Here is a 20,569-nt window from a genome sequence, read left to right as displayed (position 1 = left end):
GATCTGGATCTGTTTACCTCATTTAGCCAGGGAACGAACTCTTATCTTTGAGCAATGCAGCTGCTCTAGTCTTTCTGGAGTCTCCTTCAGGATTCAGTTGCTTCTTTATAGCTTCTCTAATACGATCATCTCTAGTGGTTTTCAAATTACTGTACCCTCACTTTGTACTGTGTGGGAGATCCTCAAACTTATGCCCCCACATCACTGAATCACCTTTCTGCAAAACTAGTCTTTCTTGCTTTTACTTTTCCTGTTGTTGTGAACTTTACTGTGCTATTACTGGTTGTTAGGCATCTTCCTTAACTTCCAGATCCCTCCCTTGCTAATCTACTTTGGTCACGTCAGTGTGCATATCTTGTTTTGCAGTATTTGCAGACATTCCCTCAGATGTATTGAGATCCCAAAGTAGAGAGTACATAAAATTTTATTTTTATCCCAGTAGTAAGCATTTTTATAATTATGTTCTTCCTTTACTACCTGAATGTTATAATCTTTACTCATTTTATGTGTTAGAAGTTTTCAGAGGCTCACCGTATTATTAGTTTGTGTTTTATGTCCTTTCATTTCTAAATGAAAAGAGTTTTTCACAATCTGGAATTTGTACCTAAACAAGTGAGAAAAGTTTCCTGTGATCACTTTAGTATTCCTGTTGATGTTGTTAAGTCCTTATATTATATCTTAAGCTGGAAGGGAGGACAATGTAAGTATATATCATGAGCTAAGTGATACAACAGCCTCAAGGACCACAGAATAAGCAAGTACGAAGTCAGTACGTGTTGGCCCTTATCAGCAGCAGATGATAAACTTGACTCCAGAAAAAATGTTAATTCATCCACTGTAAACACATTCTGTGAATGAAGTCCAAGATAAATGACAAACGGAGAAAAATGTTTGCTATTCAAATATAAAATCGATTTACAAATCTATAAAACATTTACATATCAGTAATGAGATTTGTAACCTACTAGAAAAAAATCATCTTGAGCAGTTAGTTTTTGTTCATTTATTCCATGGAAATTAGCTTATCAACATATAAAAAGAAATTTAGTCCTACTGATCATTAAATATGGAAAGTTTTTAAAGTTTGTATATCATTTGTTATCCATAAAGTGGACAAATACTTTAAAAATATAATAGGTCTGGCTATAGTATGGAGAAAAAGACACCCTCTTGTACCCTCTTGTACCAACTAATGGGACTGTGAATTTAAAAACATACATTTGGCCAAGCAAGTCTACTTCCAGCACTAAAGCTCCTAAGATGTATGTGCAAAGTGTTCACTCCAGCATTGTTTATAATTGAAAATATACTAGTGAGGATAACAATAGACTGCTGTAATAATGAAGTCCAACAAATACTTAGTGGCTCAAGAAATATTTATTTCTCTCTCCCACATATTTCAGGGAAAATTCTATTCCTTATGGCCATTCAAGGACCCATTTCCTCCCAAGATGCTACTCTGTCATCCTCTAGCATGGCCATTATCTTCGTGCTGAAAAGAGGATCGACACCACGTGCATATTGCAGTTGGTGCGAAAGGGGAAGAGAGGACAGAGCAGACAGGCACACAGCCTAACGTCCTAGTTTCAGAAGTGACACATACAATGTCGTTATATTCCATTAGCAAGAATGCTGTGCCATTTGGACAATTATGTGCTGAAAGCTTTGGGAAATACAATCTAGTCATACACCCAGGAAGAAAATGAAAATGGATTTTGGTAAACAAATGCAGGTCTCTGCTTCAAGAAAATGCTAGAAACAATCAAATGGCCATCAAAAGAGCAACAGTCTGGTACCTCCATTGCATGGAATATTAGACAGCAAGTAAAGAATAGGTTGAATCTCCCATATTGTTAGATGCATATCATAGGAAGATCCCAATACACATTATGAAATGGAAAAGCAAGTTACAGAAAAATGTGCACAATATATTCACATTTGTGTTTTTCAAATGAAAATGTGCTATATATACATGCAGATATATACACAGAACAGTTCTGGAAGAAGTTGTTATGGTTCAACTCAGAGTTGAGCTAGGGATCTAATGTGATAAGAAAACTTACTTTTCAGTAAGTCCCTTTTTCTATTGTATGATTTGTTTTTTACCGTAGGTATACATCTTTATTAATATTGCAAGGTGTAAATATATAAATATGAGTAAGTTCTTCCCTTGCTTAATACTTGCTAGCAATTATCAGTTGCTATAAGATAGTGTCCAGGCTGGGGTGCCTGGGTGGCTCGGTGGGTTAAGCCGCTGCCTTCGGCTCAGGTCATGATCTCAGGGTCCTGGGATCAAGTCCCGCATCGGGCTCTCTGCTCAGGAGGGAGCCGGCTTCCCTTCCTCTCTCTCTGTGATCTCTTCCCTTCCTCTGTCCTACTGTGATCTCTCTCTGTCAAATAAATAAATAAAATCTTTTAAAAAAATAAATAAATAAATAAAAATAAAAAATAAAAAAAGTTAGTGTCCAGGCTGACTAACCCATTTTTCAAGCTCCTTTTTTTCCTCAGGTCCCTTTGTACCTTTTGATGCCTTAGACTTGAAGCTCCCTTCTTGTGCTGTTCCTCATTTTCCTACCTTTGCTCATTGATAGTCTATCAGCCTAAAATACTCCTCCAAAAACCCCAGTACACTGTATTTTACATTATGCTTTTTTTTTCTTTTTTTCATTTGGCATGTAAGACTGAGTTGTTTAGTACCATAAAACCAATATCATGGATTTGTCTGGGTATCTCCCCAAGAGGAGAACAAGGACAAAGGGCAATGTTCTGTCCCTCCTCATCCCTAGCAGAATGGATAACAAATAATAGGGAGTCAATAAATATGTCTTGAAGTGAAAAAATCGTTTCAGCCACTTGATTTAAAAAACATTTATTAAGTGACTGCCATATTCCTCTCTTAAGTAGCTTCTCTGCTCCTTCATTTTTTTTTTCTGATTTTTCTCTTTTGTCCTGTATATTTTCTTCCAACTAATTTCTGTCCCCTCTTCCTTGAGGACACTAACTTTAGAGTCCAACTATGCACATATTAACCAGGGGGGGAAAATGAAGCATTTTTTTAAATTAGTAAAGGAGTACATCTGAATGAAATCATGGATTTTAATTGCTATCCAGATAGAAAAATAAATATAGATAAGTGTGTAGGGGTATATGAGTATTCAAGAATGTATTTCCTAGTTCTGTCAATTGAGAGAGCCGTAGGTCAGTGACACCACAGTAACAATGAACACATCTAGTACCCAAATATCAGCTTGTAAGAACCATTACAAAATAAAACTAACCAGGCTTCTTTGGAGAAGTGACTGGCTACGAGGACCAGAACAGGGAAAATATTATACGATCTGTCCAGAGAGCCCTGTAGTGTTAGAGAGTAATGAGGTACTCAGAAAGAATTGGGGCATGTTGAAAAGGACACAGATGTCAGTCTAAAGGAGCTCACGGTGACCAAACCTGGGACAGTTTGAGCAATAGTAGCGAATTGTAACTCATAGAGTAGACGACATATACATTAACCCACACTAATAGAAATGAGTAATTGAATGAATGAATGAATAAGTAAATAAATAAATAAGTAAATAAATGAAGGAGATTTCTACAGAAGACTGCTGATTAATAAATATAGGACTGATGGAAATGAACACCACCGTTAAGCAAATACCATGTATTAAGTTTTACAGGCAATAATCACCAATAGGTATTTGAAATTAGAAGGCAAATGTGGGATGCAAAATAGGATATTTTCACCATCACAGTGTGTTTTTCCTACACAAAACTCATTCGCTACAAATAGAGAAATATGCAGTAATTTTACAGTGGAGCAGTCTGGCCAATATCACTTTAATCCAGCAATCAGAGTTAGTACTGCCCGCAATGGGACATGTTTGACATCAGGTACTTCTTAATATGCGATAGTGAGAAGAATGCATGGTTTTTGTCCTTTTGTTACAAGCAATATATAAAGTCAGTCTAAGGAGGAAGCCTCAGACACAGCCAAATTAAAAGACATTCTGCAAAACACAGGCCAGTAGTCTTCAAAAGGTTCAAGGTCATGAAAGACAGACTGAGAACCTGGTATGGATTGAAGCGACCAAGGAAACATGACTAGATGCAATATGGGATCTTGGATAGATCCTGGACAAGAAAAATAGATCTTTCGGGACAACACAAAATTCCAATAAGGTCTGTAGATTAGTTAGTTATTTTATATCGGTGTGAATTTCCTGGATGCAGGCAGTCTTACTATGGTTATGTAAGATGTTAACATTAGGGAAAACTGGGTGAAAGATATATGGGGGGCTCTACTGTTTTGAAGCTTTTCCGGAGAGCTAAAATTATATCTATTTCTTTCTTAAGAAACATGGTTATTTATTTTTTTATTATGTTCAGTTAGCCAGCATATGGTACATCATAAGTTTTTGTTGTAGTGTTCAACGATTCATTAGTTGCATTTAACTCCCAGTATTATCAGCCAGTTACCCCACCCCCTCTCCCCCCTCCCTTCTGTAACTGACTGATCCACCCAGGCACCCTGCTAAAATTATTTTTAAATACAAAGTTGAAAAAAAATAAAAAGAAATAGAGCATGCAATTTATCACTGGGTTACTCTTGTAAGTCAGGGGACCCAGAGCACTGCTGAAGTAGACAGTTCAGAACAATTCTCCAGCACTTAATGGTTAATGTTTAAAATCAGTAGGGTTTTCTCCCCTCATTTAGTGTCATTGAACACTGAGGTTTTTTCCTTAATTATCCAGAAGAAGCAACATATTGGTTGTTTATTTAGTAAAGGAAAATGCCCTAATGATACATGGCTAAACCCAGAGAAAGTGCCAGATGAGGCTCTTACATGGAGTTGGGATTCTTGCTAGGTGCTGCTCTGAGTCTCCGAGCCACCTTTACAGCTGTGAGCTGTCTAACTGAAAACCATTTCTCAGGTTTCTGTAAATCTGACGTTCAGGTTTAGAGGTACCCTGCAGTGGTCTGGGAATGCAAAGTCAAGGAGAATCCTCAGTGTATGAAATATACAAAAGATTCAGGAAACAAACTGACTTCATCTATTAGCCACTTTTTTCAAGACTTAAGTAAGTTTTTTCCTGAGTAAGTCAATACGTAAGAGCAGAAGCAGGCTGTGGGAAAGGTGTTCAGATGGGAATTCAGAGTTTGGGTTCAGATTATATGGTGTGTCTGAAAATACATCTCGAACAGGGATAGGGGCACCTGTATGAGGGGTGCTGAACCCCATGCGGTGCCCTCAGCTATCGGTTTTATGTTTCTTCTTACCCTCCTCTAACATGGTTGGTCGGAATTCTGTTCATCGCCTCTGACAACATTTTGGGCACATGTCACAGCTTTCCTTGCCGGCCCTAAGGGTCTCACTTTCAGGTAATACAAGTTCACTCCATCTGAAACACAATGTCAGTCTGACCGTTACTTCACTGCCCTTCTGCTCACCTGCCACCATCCCCCTCCTCGCCTCCACCCACAAACACCCCCACTCAGGCCTCAGGCTAAATAAGCCTTTGGTAGAGAACCAGCCTTGGGAAAATGAGCCGTGCTCCCTTCTTCCAGTCAGCGTCCGTCTCCCCTGATTTCCTCTCCACCTTTCACCCTCACTCCCCCACTCCTAAATCAACAGGGAGTTTAGCACACAGGAGCTCCGGGAGCTCTCAGTCATGCCCCACTTGAAAGGTGAGGAGTAGAGCCCACACTTCCAGTGCTCTGACCGCTCCTGTGACAGGGAGTCTGTGAGCCTGTGGAGCACCTCGCCTCCCTCCACAGCCATGTGTGCCACTTGGCACGACTGCTCCTCCTGCACAGCCTTACCCACCCCCTCCCCTGACCAGCAACACCATGGCTCCCTGCCCCTCCACCCCACCCCGCTCTTACAGCCTCCAGCCGGTCCAGGGACATTCCCTCTGCGCTAGCCTTGGAAATAAGTGCCTAAGAGCCCCCAAGGATGGATTTGCAGGCCTTAACCTGGCTGCTCAAGGTATCTTGAGGCTGCCTGGCATGCTGTAACTGCTCAAGAATACACAGGATAAGGAAATGTTCCAGAATTCTCTAAAGCATGCTGGGTTAAGTGTTTTTGTTTTGTTTTGTTTTGTTTTGTTTTGGCTTTGTTGTTTGTTTGTTTGTTTCTGGTGGTTAAATGCATCAGAGCTTTAGAGTCAGCCACAGCTGGTTCATTCTTTGGATATTTCTTGAGCACCTATTACATGCCAGGCTTTGTTTGAGGTTCTGAGACACAGAAGTAAACAGAACAGTGAAAATTCTCTGTCCCTCCCCCATGGAGACTACCTTCTGGTTTTGGAAGCAGATAGTCAACAAGTAAATAAAGGAGTACATTGTATGAAATAGAAAGAAATCAGTATCATATATGCCTCCTGATATGATCTGTTGAGAAGTTCACAGCATCACTTTTGTAAAATTTCTGCCAAAAATGTGTAACCCAAATCTGTGAAGAAACATCAGACAAGCTGAGATTGAAGGACATTCTACAAGACAGTTGTTCTGCACTATTTAAAATAAAAATGTCATATAAGACAAAGAAAAGCTAAGACACTATTCCAAATTAAAGGAGATTTAACTTATCACAGTGAGCACAGAGTAATGTATGGAACTGTTGAATCCCTATGTTGTCCTCCTGAAACCGTTATAATAGTGGATGTCAAGTACACTTCAATAAGAAAAAAAATTACATGAAAATCAAAAGCAGTGCATAATCCTAGATTAGATCCCAAAGCAGATTTTTCATACCCTGAAAGACAGTATTAGTATAATTCTTGAAATTTGAGAATGACTAGCATGCAGAGTAACAGAGTCTCATCAATTTTAATTTATCATATTGAGTTTGCATAACAAAATATCTTTGTTCCTGGGAGATACACACTGAAATATTTAGGCATAAAAGGTCATGACATCTGCAGCACATTCCCAGATAGCTCAGTAGTGAAAACAATAACACCTATGACAACAATCATAATAATAGCTGTTACTTTAGAGAGAATAATAAAAAGCAAATACTGCAAAACATTAGTAATTCGCAAACCTGAGCATAGGGCATGATCAGCATTTGTGGAACTATTCTTGCCAATTTTATGGGGGTTTAAAGGTTTTCAATGTAAAACCTTAAAAAAATAAATAGCAATAAGCATTCAGAAGAAGGTAGGGGAGATGGAGAGTGGAGGTGGGAATGTCTCTTGTGACATGACCTTTGTGCAGAGAGCTGATGGGAAGAAGGAGTTCATGAATTCTGCAGAGGGAAGAGCACTGCAGGAAGAGAGGACAGCAGCCCCCACGTGGCAGTGTTCCTGGTGTTTTTGTGGAACAACATGGAGACGAGGGGCTCTGGGGCCCTGGCGCAGTGTAAGTGATGAAGGAGGGTGGTAAAAATGGTCCCAGGTCAGCTCCTGGAGGGGCTGGGAGGCAACAGAAAAGTTGTGAGGTGTGTTTTAAGTGTGATGAGACACTACGGTAAGGTCCTGAGCAGAGCATAAAATGACCTGACTTTCATCTGCAACAGTCACTTTGGGTGATTTTGCGGCAAATAGAGTACAGGGAGGCAAGAAAATTGATTGCTGTTGATTCATTTTTTGGGATGGCCTTGAAGAAACGGGTGTGCAGGTGAGATAGGATGTCAGATCGGTCTGGGATAACGGTGGTGGAAGTGATATGAAGTGAGTAAGTTCTACACGTATTTTGGCATTCTTGTTTGGCTAATGTATTAGCCCATGGACCGGATATGAAGTGTGAAGGGGAAACTGGAGTCAAGGGCAATTCCCAGGCTTGAGGCCTGATAAAATTAGATAAAGTGGGTGATGCCATTTACCGAATGGGAGCCCGGAGAGTGAGGAAACTAGCTGGAGGACTGCCTTCTGGGCCCTCCAAGGGCACAAGGTTCATCAGCGCAGGGCCTTTCTCTGTAAGAGTCCAGCTCTGGGGCACCTGGGTGGTTCAGTCGGTAAAGCAGCTGCCTTCAGCTCAGGTCATGGTCCCAGAGTCCTGGGATCAAGCCCCACATTGGGCTCCCTGCTCAGCAGAGAGCCTGCTTCTCCCTCTCCCTCTGCCTGCCGCTCTGCCTACTTGTACTATTTCTCTGTCAAATAAATAAATAAATAAAATCTTAAAAAAAAAAAAAAGAGTCCAGCTCTTGCCTATGTTTTGCCAAGGCCCCACCATCAACCTCTCTGTTTCCAGTGCTTTCTCCATACAATACTTGAGAGGGAGGCTGAGCAGACAGGTGCTCCCTGTGACCAGCACCTACCCTGGCTTCATCCACCACCAGGGGGCAGTCTCAGAGTGCTAGAGTACATTTTAGAACCTGCTCAGGGTCTTCAGGACTCTCTTTTTCCCTCTGTCCGTGCATGAGGGTCGACATACATACCATAGAAGATGTTCCCGCCCCTTGCATGTCCTTCGGTCATCTAAGTTCTGTCTTCCGGTTTTCTGATGTGAAAAGTAGAACTTTTCCTTTGGTTTTGGGACTAAGGACAACAAGAGCACACTCATCTGTTTCCTTCTGTTCCAAACCTTCACACAGGCCCGATGTGCTCCCATGCCCATCTTTGACCCCCCACTCTTGCCAAAGCCAGGCAGGCAACCCTGCCTTACTGCTGGAAGATAAGCCTGCTAGAATGGGTACAAAAGGAGAGACTTGGGGCCATAAGACAGGGAAACAGAGTTGGCATGGTCTGGAGAGAAGAGGGAATACAGGAGACATTTTCAAAGGAAAAGGAATTAGCCTTGGTTACTGGCAGAAAGTAGGGTTTAAGAGTAGAGAGAAGGAAAACTCGAAGGAAAACTCTGCCAGCAGATTGTTCCAGGTCAAAAGTCTGAAAGTATGACACCTTTTTCATTTTGTCACTACTAAAGGAGGAGAACTCAGACACACTTATATCATTCATTCAATCACTTATTCCACAGAATGCCCATACCAGACCACAACCCATAGTGGTGTGTCAGAGATCCGAACCTGAAAAGCGTTGACCTCAGTGAATAAAATGAAAGTATGTGGAAGGTTAATTGTGCTGATGTATTTCTGCTGCAGGTTATGGCGCGCTGATGCTAAGTCTCCCAGAGCACACATAAATGGAGAAGTCGGGGAAGACTGGGAATGGGTCTTGGGAGGCGTCACTAGAGCTGTGACTTAGACAATAAGCAGAAGGTTCCCAGGGATGTGTGTGAAGAAGGACATTCCTAGCCAGACAGCACGGACAAGACAATTTACCAAGGCTTCCATTCTCATTACCCAGCGAAACGCATGGCTGGGCATATTGTCATGTGGGACATTAGAGACCCTGCAGGAAAGGCCTCAGTGTAGCTCTTTCTGATTGGAACTGACAGCTTTAGGAGCACCATGTTTCACCCTGACAAGCTTTAACTGAGCATTGTATAGTTTGCTAGGGCTGCCATAACAAACTAGGAGGGATGGAGTGGCTTGAGCAACTGAGATTTCTCTCAGAAGAAATCTCTCAGAAGAAATCTCAGACTGAAAGTCTGAGATCAAGGTATCTGTGTCTCTGAGCCCTCTCCCCTTAACTTTTTGGTGACCACCTTCTCCATGTGTCCTCCCATGGCCTTTCCTCTGTGCGCACGCATTCCTCATGTCCATGTGTCCAAATTTCCTCTTCTTGTAGACACCAGTCAGATTGGATTAGGGCCCACACTGAAGGCCTCACTTCAGCTGAATCACCTACTGAAAGGCCCTATTTCCAAATACAGTCATGTTCTAAGGTATGGAGGGTTACAGCTTCAATATATTAATTTGGGGGCGGGGGACACAACTCAGCCCATAATAAGTACCTCCTGCTTGCAAGGCACCAGGGAAAGTGGTATTAATAAATGAGGCCCAGCATAGTTCAATGTAAATACTTTCGTTTCTTGGTCCATCACTTAATCAGAAGAATCACTTAATATATGAATCAGAATATTTAATTCTAAGCTCATTTGCCCTTGAAACAGTTTTCCCTTTTAGAAAGCCTGCACTTTTCCATTTTCTCTGGGTTCATTGGCCCTTCTAGGGCCCAGTCCTCTCCCTCTGCTCGTGGGAATAGATAATAATAATAATGTGGTCCCTGGGTCTGTATCCCTCCTCCCAATCTATCACAACAGTGACAACAGCAGAGAGGGGACTGGCCACTGCTGGATCTGTGAGGAAGGGTGGCCACAGCATCACACAGTCCAGTGTGACCCCCACTTGATGGGCCACATTGTTCGACTCCAGTACTCTCAGTCCCTGCCTCTGTGCCTCCTCTCTCTGGCAGGATTCCGGGGCTAAGGCGTATACTCCAAAATGGGCCACAGAATCCATGTCAATCCGGGTGGTCATGCCCATGTCAGCATTCTCCCTGAAAAGGTACCCCTCACGGGGTGTCTGGGTGGCCCAATTGGTTGAGCATCTGACTCGTGATTTTGGCTCATGTCATGATCTAATGGGTTGTGGGATCAAGCCCAGCATTGGGCTCCATACTCAGCAGGAAATCTTCTTGGGAGTCTCTCTCTCTTCCTCGCTCTCATCCCCTCCCCCGCTCTCTTGCATGTATGCTCTCTCTCTCTCTACCTCAGATAAATAAGTCTTAAAGTACTCCCTCACCAAAGCATTAGTGAGAAATGTAGACTTCACTGAAGATCTTGAGAAGAAGGAAGAGATTTCTATGGCACATATTATTCAGTAGCTTTCTGACTTAAAAATCCACACCACCTCTAAATTTGTCTTCTCACTGCCTTTTCTTGCACACCTCCTTCATGGCAGCCCGCCCCCACTCCCAGCTCACCTCCAGTGTACATTGTAGTGTGACTCCATCCCTCAGACAGCAAACCTCACCCTTCTCAGTGCTTCCCAGAACTCAGTGCCATATTGTTACTATTATTGTTGTTGTTAAGTTTGGTCCATGAGGTGCCATCTTCCCTTGCCTTTGGCTTCTCTAAGTATTTCTTCTGAGCACATATAGTACTCTTGCCCAAGAGGAATCTTAACGCAGCCCTGAAAGTGATGCCACAGCCCAGGATTGTGACACTCACATCCACATGCATGGGAAGGTTAAGAGCAACTCTCCCAACCTCAGGTCAACCAGAAGGGATGGTAGTGTGCTGGGGATTCTGGGACATTGAGAGGATGTGTCCCTTGAGGGCCAGGACTGTGCCAAGGGTTTCGGAGATTTATCTTATTGAATCCTGCAAGGAAAGTATTATTGTCCCCATTTTGTAGATGGAGAAGTTGGGGCTCAGAGATGTCAAGTAACTTCCCTGTGCTCATACTGCTGGAGATCCCCAGGCTGGGAAGGACAGTGAAGTCTGTCTGACCCCAGAGCCTTGATTGTGTCATCCTCAGTTTTGAAAGGATCCTCTGACCCTGGGCCTAAGATGATCTTTAAAACTCTTTCTCCCGGGGCGCCTGGATGGCTCAGTGGGTTAAAGCCTCTGCCTTCGGCTCAGGTCATGATCCCAGGGTCCTGGGATCGAACCCCGCATCGGGCTCTCTGCTCCGCAGGGAGCCTGCTTCCTCCCCTCTCTCTCCGCCTGCCTCTCTGCCTGCTTGTGATCTCTGTCTGTCAAATAAATAAATAAAATCTTTAAAAAAAAAAAAAACTCTTTCTCCCCACTAAGCATCTCACCCTCTATGGATCTTGGGAGTGTCACTTCGAATCTTTTGTCCCATTTTGTTCATCTGTAAAATGGGGGTAATATTTGCCCAGCTGCATTTATGGGGCTATTTCATGGAAAGGTATGTCAAATAAAAGTGTGTGTGCGTGTGCGTGTGTGTGTGTGTGTGTGTCTGTACTAAAAAGTGAAGTATTAGTTATTAGTATCTTGATGTGTGCCATTGAACAAGATCTAACCAGTGAGTGCCACTACTCTTGGCTTAAACACTATAGGTGAGGACTGTTTTCAGGATAAGACCAAAAAAAAAAAAAATCCACAACATTTAGAAAGGAACATGGTGGTGTCTCAGGAAACTGATGATCTTGAACTTGTCCACAAAGAGCAGTGGGTAAGAAGCAGCCAGGAGCTCCATGCTACTACATTTTTCCTTTTCTGGAATCCGTGAACTTGGGAGCTACACAGAAACATCTTTAGAAGAAATATGGCTGAAGGGAGCAACTGGCTAATTTGTCCATCCCAGGGCATGTCTCTCACATTACCTCCTCTAACACCTACCACAGCTTCATCATCAGGACTTGTCTCTTCCTTCTAGAAAACCTGCAGTGGGTCTCTGTGGATTACCATACTTCACACTCTTTCCACCAGGCTACCGTCATCACCTGGGACACCTACCCACATGGACTCACACATATTTCCTTCATTACCCACTTGCCCCTCATGCCAGCACACCTAGGGTACCAGGCAGGCCGGCTTTTCAGTCAGGGTTTGCTGCACGTATGTTGAGAGTCTGGTTGTAAGCACTGCCCCAGAGCACGTGTTCTTGGTACACTCATTCCTGCCACCATATCCAAGTCTCCAGTCTGGATGTGGCTCCTCCTCTTCATTCAGTCCATCCGCCAGTCTGTGCAGCAGTCATTTAACAAATGTGCACAAAGGCTAAGACTTGGATTCTAAAGTCATCTGGTTGTTGGTTCTAATCCTGACTCAACCACTTCTTCCGGGTGTATTTGGGCACATTATTTCACATTAGTTCAAGGTTAGCACAAAGGTCGAAAGACATCTTAACATAAACCGTCAAGATGGAGTGTGGTGTGTAATAACAGCTGAGTAATTTTTTGCTAGTCTAATTAATATCATAACTACATGCCAGGCACTTGTTAGGAGTAGCCTAATGGTCTGAAAAGGAGGCCAGAGCAGAAGGCAGGAAGGACACATCTCCACTCTGCACACTTGGGTCACACACAAGAAACAGTCCCTGTCCGCCTGCAGGGAAGATCAGGCAAGAGGCCAGAAAAAAGTCAAGCAATTAAGGAGAATCAGGCATTTTCCGAGTAGAATGGAATACCATTTCCGGGCAGAATAAAGGCACTGAAGGCTTACCTATCCCTGAAAATCTTTGGGCTCCTCTTGATGTGTCTGTGTGCCTAGGCTGGCGGAGGTGTGACTAGAGGTCTGCTGGCAAGTGTAAGGCCCTCACCCATCAGGGAGGGTCTTGTATCACACAGTGAGGGACAGGGTACAACCTAAATGTATGGAATGCCATCAAAGCACTTGTACAGTTCAATTATTTGTTTTAAAGTCAATTCATTCTTTAAGTTTTTAAAGAATGTCTCTGACTCTTCGAGCCCCCCTTAATAGCTCCCTTCTCTGACATATTAGAAGAGGCAGCAAATAAAACACTCTTCTTATCACTTGATGATCTAAACCTAGGGTCTTGTGTCACCCTTGGGTAGTCTTAAACATTGCTACTTTTCTCCAGAATTAGATCTTAGATTTCCTGTATGTAGAAACTGCTTCAAATCTTCTGTATGTCCTCACTGTGCTGACTTGCCAGAGCAGGAGAGGACCTACCAGCCGCTGAGCTGTTCCTCTCTGTTTATGGATAGAACTCAAGCTGAGGGGCTTGAGGTCTTGAGGTCCTGCCCAAGCTAGCTATGTTCCTTACTGTTGCTTTACCAACATATTCATTAGCAACAGTTTTTGCAGCTGTTAGGACAAAGCCCGGTAGATGTAAGAAGACTATTTCTGACTTTGAAGTCCCATCCAAACGGAAGCTAATCAGGACCTGGCATATATTGTGTCTTAAAAGAAACCAGGCCGTGAATGGGTAGAAGGATGGTGAGAAGGTCCTCATCATAGCCATTACATTTCTCAGAACCTCAGTGCTCGCTCTCTGCCTGCAGAGTCACACATAAAATGTTAGGGGGTGAGTGTGGGAGGAACCAAAGCATCAGCCAGACTTGCAAGAGAGGAAGTGAGTCTGTGTGGCTGGCGGAGAGCGAAGGGACCTGAGTTTCTGAGGGAGTGCGCCAGACTGTCATACCACGGCAGGAAAATAACTCATTTCCCGAGTCTTCGCTGACAGCAGTTGGTTTAATAATACCTTTTCAGGAAAAGAAAATTAAAAATGAATATTTCAGGGATACCTGGGTGGCTCAGTTGATTAAGCATCTGCCTTCAGCTCAGGTTGTGATTCCAGGATCCTGGGGTAAAGTCCCATGTTGGGCTCCCTGCTCAGCAGGGAGACTGCTTCTCCCTCTCCCTCTGCCTGCTGCTCCCCCTGCTTGTACTCTCCCTCTGTGGCAAATAATTAAAATCTTTAAAATAAATAAATAAAAATTTAAAAAAGAGTGAGCATTTCAATTAAAACACATCCCTATTTTAGAAAAGTTAAAATACAAACCAAGAATGTAAATCACATGTGGGCACCAAGGATGAGACACAACCTTGCAAATGACCTCATTTCAATCCAGAAACAAAAGGCAGCACATTATTGGTGGGGTCTCAGAGAGCAAAAGAAATGTTCCTCGAGGAGACTTTGATAGGAAACAAATGGATGCGGCGACTGTGCCTCCTGACTTATGCCTGTGTGGACGGGGCTGCGTTTGCTCCAGACCCACCTCTTTCCCACATAGCACGACTTCAGGTCCTGGCTGAAATGACCAAGCACATGCTGGTTAATTAACCTGACATGCTTCTGCAGAACAGACCAGCAAATCAGGCGAATGCCTCTGCCATCACCTACAGGCTGTAATTCTCCGTGTTCCTTTGCTCTAATGAAGCCTGATTTCTTTGTTCCCCAATTGATTGCCATGGAAGTGTTGCTCAACATGGCAACCACACAGACTAGGGCTAATTCCAGCTGGTGCCAGAAGGTAAAGCACACCAAACAGAGGGCTTTCCCTAAAAGGAGACCAAGGGTAGGAAACCTTGTGTTTTGTTTTGTTTTTTTAAAGATTTTATTTATTTGTCAGAGAACGAACACAAGAGTGCACAAGCCAGGGAGCAGCAGGCAGATGGAGAAGCTCAGCGGGGAGTCCTATATGGGGTTCCATCCCAGGACCCCAGAGTCATGACCTGAGCTGAAGGCAGACACTTAACCGACTGAGCCACTCAGGGGTCCCAATAGTAGGAAACCTTATGAAAGTCTGATTGGCTTAAGGGGATTTGGAGTTAGCCCTGGATGTGGATCTTCATTCTGCAACTTAACCAGCTATTTAAATTGGAATTTCAATTGTCTCCTCTATAAAATGAGGTGATAACCTAAACAGGCCCTCCGTACGACCCGCATGCTTCCACGGTGCTAATAAATGCACTGAAACAGCTCTTCTCCATCTTCTCACCTCAGCTTCCAACTCTTTCCCTTTTCCCCTCACTCAGGAGATAGATTTGCTTCTGTTTTCACTGAGAAAGAAGAAGCAATCAAAAGAGAAGAAGCACATCCGACGAGCATAGACTTCACCAGTTTGTCTGCCTCTCTCTCTCTCCATACGGATCAACCACCTCATTCCAGTCCAAACTTAACTGTTCCTCCAGTGAACTGGGTCTCACCTCCTCCCATCTACTCGAGGACATCAATCCAGCATTTTCCCACTCTCTTCTGCAGCATCAGATTAATAACATGCTGAAATAATCTCCCAAATTTAAATAAAACCAAACTCACCCATCATACTGCATCCCCTTCCCCTGTAACTATCCCCCTCTAGAGCAGAACTGCTTGTGCTCACCACCGCCATTTTTTCTAGAAATTATCAGCTAGGTCTTCACCCCTACCACATCATTACATCTGCTACCATTAAATACCCCCCCCCTTTGGTGCACCTGGATGGCTCAGTCAGTTAAATGTCCAACTCTCGGTTTTGGCTCAGGTCATGATCTCAGGGTGGTGAGACTGAGCCCCGCATCAGGCTCTTTGCTCAGCATGGAGTCTGCTTGAGATTCTTTCCCTCTGACTGCCCCTCCCCCGCGGTAGTGTCCCTCCTCCCCGCTCACATGGGCGTGTATACTCTCTCTCAAATAAACAAACAAACTAAGAAACAAAAGATCCCCCAAAGACATTCTCCCTAACCCTCACATTACATGATGTATAAGCTTTATTGGATGATGTGGGTTCTTCTTTCTTTCTTGAATCATTTTATTCCCAGAGATTTCACTCCTTCCTCACCAGTCTCTCCTCAGATTCCTTTGTTTTTCTTTGATTGTCTTGGCTCGAAATATTTCCTTAATTTCCTTGACCTTCAGGTCTCCATCCTCAGAGCACTTCTCCTCAGTGTCCACATTAACTACATAGTGATCTCATCAAGCCTCATGGCTGTAAGTACCACCTGTGCCTTCATGACCCTCACCTGTATTTCCCTAGCTTGGAACTCTCGCCTGAATCCCAAGGTCATATATCCAGCTCCACATGAATTAATAAGTATTTCAAACTTACTTTCTCCAACTCAACCCTTCATCCCCACCCCACTTCCCCATACCAACTCTCTTCTTCTCCAGGACTCTTCCTTTGAGTAAATGGACCTTCTATCTACCCACTGCCTCAAGCCCAAAACCTTGAAACCATTCGTGAGTCCCCTTTCCTTCATATTCCGTATCCAGTCCCTCAACAAGCCCATTCTGTTCTACCTTCAAACTGTACCCCATATTCAACCATGTTGCATCCTAACTATGGCAGGGCAAGACAAAATGAATTCTCCCTGGGATAATTGCAAGAGTCCCCAACTGGTCTCCGGGCTTCCATCTTGCCCTCCTCTAATCTGTTTTCCACATAGAAGCCAAAGGAACCCTTTTAAAATTCTTTACTCAAAACCATCACCCTTAGGATAAATTCTGAGGCCCTTGCCATGGTCTGCAAGGCCTGGCATGAAGCTAATCCTTGACTTCTCTGCCCCTTTTATCTATCCCTCAACCTTCTGCCCCAGACACACTGACCTCTTGGTATTCCTCAAACACACCCACCCCTTGTCATGGCCTTTGCCCGTGGTTTCCCCCACTACCCAGAATGCTCTTCTCCAAAGTAGCTCATGCCCTCACCTCTCATGTGTATTTGCTCCAGTGTCACCAGTCAGAGAAGCCTTCCTCATCACCTTTTTTTTTTTTTAAGATTTTATTTATTTATTTGATAGAGATCACAAGTTGGCAGAGGCAGGCAGAGAGAGAGGAAGGGAAGCAGGCTTCCTGCTGAGCAGTGAGCCCGATGTGGGGCTCGATCTCAGGACCCTGGGATCATGACCTGAGCTGAAGTCAGAGGCTTAACCCACTGAGTAACCCAGGTGCCCCTCCTCATCACTTTTTAAAGCCTGGCTCCACTTTTATTTACTTCATTCCTCTTATCCTTAGCCAAACATATATTATATACATCTTTGATTATTTATGTGCTTTCTATCTCCTTAAAACCTTAAAACCTTAAGGGGAAGGATTTTACTTTTTTCCACTGCTATAACCTCAAAGCCAAGGCCAGTGCCTGGCTCATAGCGTGACATAATAAATACTTATTGAATGAATTATTGAATGAGTGAATGATCTCTTACTCATCAGATCACTAGTATGATTACATGAATTAAAATATATAGAGCAATTTCTAGCACATGGCAAAATACTTGAGAACATATGTTTCTTCTCCCATCATTATTATTATTATTATTATTATTATTATTATTATTATTTTAAAATGGAGCTGGGTTGTGTCAGTGTTGCCACAGCTAATCATTTTGTGACATCTGCTATTATCAAGGTTTGCTTCTATTTCTCTATTTTATATGTTCCCATCTGGCCTCTACTCTTTGAGGAATAATTTGAGAAAATGTATTCCTTTGAGCTCACTGCTCAGACTTTGTTTAACTTGTAGGCATTTCTTTTAAGCTATCCACTTGAATAAGAAATGTCACAATGGCTTCCAAGGCAAATTCTCCAGCTCTATAGGCAGGGAGGCTCTGAAAGTCTGAAACAGTTCCAGCTACATCCCACAGGACAAGGAAAATGCTACAGGTGTCTTGGCATCTTGCTGAACTTCCAGGGAACACTGAATACCATATATGGAAAGTTCTGAAGTCAGAAATAAAGCACATGAGCACAGGAAGGAGACCAGACTGGACGTACATAGACAGCACCCCATGACCTTCCCGGCATATCAACAGGGTCCATAGAGTGTGAGAGAAGCCCCAAAGGGGAGTCTGCTGCTCCCCTTTGTTAAACGGGCATGCTCTTTTATTTTTAAGAAATTTGAAGTCTGTAAAACAAGGGAAATAGCTCCCCAAAAATCAGATTTGCTTTCTCACTGCACATCCTTTCCCACTCTCACGTCCACCAAAAGTAGTTCTATCCCCCTCAGGGGTGAGGGGCAAGATCTCCTCCGTTCCCTTTCCATCACCAGTCAATCACTGTCAGCGCAAAGAGTGTAGGCTTAAAGAAAAGTCAATTTAATTCTGATCCCTGGGCTTGACTCACATGAGCTCTGTGACTTTGGGCAAGTCCCTTAACCTCCCTCAGCCCTTTCTCCAGGAGTAAAAACAACAGTGCCTTCACTGGATGGTTGGGAAGATGAACAAGGGTCACCTGGGGATGAACCTGCTATTATTAAAATCAGGATAGGTGCTTTTTTTTGTTCTGCTTCTGAGACAAGGGGAGCCAGTTTATTGAACCATCTAAACTTCATGGCAAGCAATACGCAGGACTTCATTTCTCTATATGATGATATTTGCTCAGATAAATCACCCTCGCCCTGGGTTGCACAACCCACGACAAAATCTTAGCACATTCCTTAATTTCCTGGTCACTTTATTAAAATCTGTCCACAATAAAACTCTAGTCTTATCTATTTAAACCTTCCCCTGCCTCCAGCACCAGCGCAGGTGATAGCCTGAAGGACAGGAAGTGAGGAAGTTCTGTTCTCCTTTCTGGCTTTCTGGCCCTCATGCTGGTGTGGGTCCATCTCAGTGAGTGCTGTTTCATGCCCCTCTCACTTAGCTTTGCTGGAGATGGAGGGTCCCTTTCATAATAAATGCGGGGCTCCTAAGAACACATGACCCTGCTCCCCTATATCCATCAGGATAGGCTAGGTTATGGTACAGTGACAAACAGCTCCAAAATAACTCATGAGTACCTCCTTCTCTTCCTTCTTCAGTGTCTGCAGAGCCTCTGGTGAGTTTGGGCTGTAGGGCGAAGGGAAAGAGACAGGGTTCTTGGCCGACCCATTGTTTCTGACTTTTAATGTAGGGTGTTGTTGCTCCTCTGGCCAGCCCTTTCTGGGCTAATGATGCTTCATTGCTGACTAAGTGGACCTCCTCTGTAGGGCCTGCAAGTCCTTCTCCCCAGCCAGTTCCCTGAAGTGGGGTGCTGCCTTCATATAGCCACAGCCAACCTCACGTGGGCAAAGAAGTAAAATCCCAGCCCATGGCAGGAAGGTGAGAAGAACCAATGTATTGCTGTGTACATACAATAGATACCCAACTTAATGGTTTCAAACACCAGTCCTCTCTTCAATTGATGGTTCTGGGAGCTGACAATTCGGATCGGACTCCGCTTGACAGTTCTTCTGGTCTCATCTGGATGCTTTCATTCCCAGCAGGGAAACAGGGTGGCTCTGCTTCACTGGTCTCGCACACATAAAAGGAGGTGACTGGACTGGGGGTGTGTCTCCCATCATCTTTCGGCCAACATTGGGTTGGTTCCTGTGGCAGTTTGGCAAGTTTCCAAGAGGGAGGATAGAGCACACAAGGCATGTTGAGGGCAGGCTTGGAACCGGCTTAAACCGGATTGGAACCGGCTTTTTTTTTTTTTTTTTTTTTGGTCAAATACCCTAAACCCACGAGCTCCAAGGAGTGCAGAAACATGCTACCTTTGGTGGGTGGGGCTGTGAAGTCACGTTGCAAAGGTGAATGGGGAAGGGTAATGGAAGAAAATTGTAGCATTTTTGCAGTCTGCCCCAAGCATGAAAGACCACAGCTTCCTGATCCTCTGAGGAACAGGTTGGAGGGTTGATGCAGAAGTGATGTGGCTTGACAAGGCCAGATCAGCTCATCTTGTGTGTCTTGGAGAGGTGTTCGACTACTCTCGATTGGGGCCTTTTTTAGACTCGTTTGCTTGGCCCCTTTTTGTCTGCAGCTTTGGGTCAAAGACATTAATTCTAGACAACGGGCAGAGCCCCCCTGGATATTCAGTTACAAAAGGAAACTACTTTGAGGGTAAAGTGACCTTTTGCAGGTCATGAAGCTACTAAGTGCTTTATACCTTTATCTGGGCAGAGGGAGAAGCATGCACAAAAGGTGGGCAATGAGAAAGCATAGTAAATACCACAGACTTTCAAAGAACCACTGCGGCTGGCATGGACAGCAAGGTTCGGTTTGCTACAAGGTGTCATGGGGACCCAGAAGCCACCAGTCCCTGGAGCCCACGACAAGGAGCTTTTCTTTAGATTTAAGAACAAAGGAAACCTTGTGAAGAACTTAAACAGCAGGTTCAGCAACTCATAAATACGGAAATCCGTATTTCCAAAAGATCCTTCTGTCTCCAGTAGGAAGGCTGGGTTGGCAGTGCAGGCTGGACCAAACCCGGGCCTTTCAGTGTTTACTAGTTTTCCAAGCCCATGTTTTAATTCTCCCTAAGTTCCAAGGCAAAGGAGAATAGGATCCAGTTTGCCATGACTGACAACAAGAGGCAAGGCAAGGAGAAGAGCAGAGAAAGTCCAAAAATCCCACA

The 20,569-nt window shown here is 43.7% G+C and overlaps 1 protein-coding gene across 3 annotated transcripts in view; it reads left to right on the top strand.

The window, feature by feature from the left end:
* Positions 1 to 20,569, top strand: part of STAC (SH3 and cysteine rich domain) — a 149,232-nt gene that overhangs the window by 41,215 nt on the left and 87,448 nt on the right. The window contains exon 1 of one of the 3 annotated variants that reach the window (XM_032359354.1): positions 19,639 to 19,745. The exons of the other annotated variants lie outside the window; for them this stretch is intronic. The gene's annotated coding sequence lies outside the window, so the exon portion shown is untranslated. Of the gene's footprint in view, positions 1 to 19,638; positions 19,746 to 20,569 lie in introns of those variants that run through there. 3 annotated transcript variants of the gene reach the window in all.

This window comes from Mustela erminea, chromosome 1 (genome assembly GCF_009829155.1).
Source record: "Mustela erminea isolate mMusErm1 chromosome 1, mMusErm1.Pri, whole genome shotgun sequence".
Taxonomy (NCBI): Eukaryota; Metazoa; Chordata; class Mammalia; order Carnivora; family Mustelidae; genus Mustela; species Mustela erminea.
The sequence above is the reverse complement of the archived record's forward strand: the minus strand, read 5'-3'. Positions and strand labels throughout refer to the sequence as shown.